Genomic DNA, 1,036 nt, shown 5'->3' on the forward strand with positions numbered 1-1,036 from the left:
CATGCCTTCACGAATAGCCATTAGTTTAATGCGAGTGCTGTGCACTGACCCACCAGTGCCTTAAGGGAAAACGGGATCTCATCATAGGGACGTATACAATATTTTACTTTTTCTAGTATACTTGGCACTCCAGACATGGAGTGAAATTTGTCCTTGCCAAATGTGTCAAATTTCTAGGCACCAGCCGGATTGACTTTACACATACGGTGTACTAGGCCCTTAGTAGAAAGGTAGAGGAAGGATGTAATTGACTTTCCCTTACTTGCGCATATCTTTAAGAATGGACGGGGATTTCGGAGCATTAGGCGAGAGGAGATGGTTATTTCGCGGCAACCGAGGTAAAGCTGCAGGAGCAAAAGGCCATTCTGAAGTATCACCTGTTCAAAGATATCAAGTTGGAAATAAAGAGCTACAGATTACTGGTAAAGGAAAACCTTTTGATACTCTCTTCACCCCACCAGGTGCAGTTTTGCAACTTGTTCAATAGTTTATCCTCGGCCTTCGGCCCAAGTAGTCTGATTTGTTTTTCTCGACAAAACAAAATAACGAAAGATATCTTTGTTTATGTGCGACAATTTATTATGAATTCTTTCTGTTTTGTTCGTGAATATACAATTCCCTAGTCCTGTATCACGCTTGAAGTGTGCGCAATCAACGATAAGATAAAACTGACTTACTCTGTTTACCTGCAGGAAGGCTTTCTTGGAATTAGAAAATCTGAAATACAATTGAACACGATAAACTGATTAAAGCGTATCGAGATGAGTGGGAATCGAAAGGAGAAAAAGAAAGGAAGGCATAGGAGAAAGGGAAGTGGGATAGAGTTGGGTAGGCTGTATGCCTCTTGATACATACTTGTGCGCGTTCAAGCAGAAACGAGTGTTACCTACCTTCCAGATTCTTGGCAGAACTTGAGTTCCTTTCTTAGGATCTCTTAGACAACCTCTTTTAGTTTCCTTTTCTTGTTGATTCCTTCTCCAGCGTGAGATATTTGTGAGTTTCTCCTATCTTGAAGACGGCGTTAGCTATTTCCAGT

This window comes from Echinococcus granulosus (assembly GCF_000524195.1).
Source record: "Echinococcus granulosus chromosome Unknown EG_S00287, whole genome shotgun sequence".
Taxonomy (NCBI): domain Eukaryota; kingdom Metazoa; phylum Platyhelminthes; class Cestoda; order Cyclophyllidea; family Taeniidae; genus Echinococcus; species Echinococcus granulosus.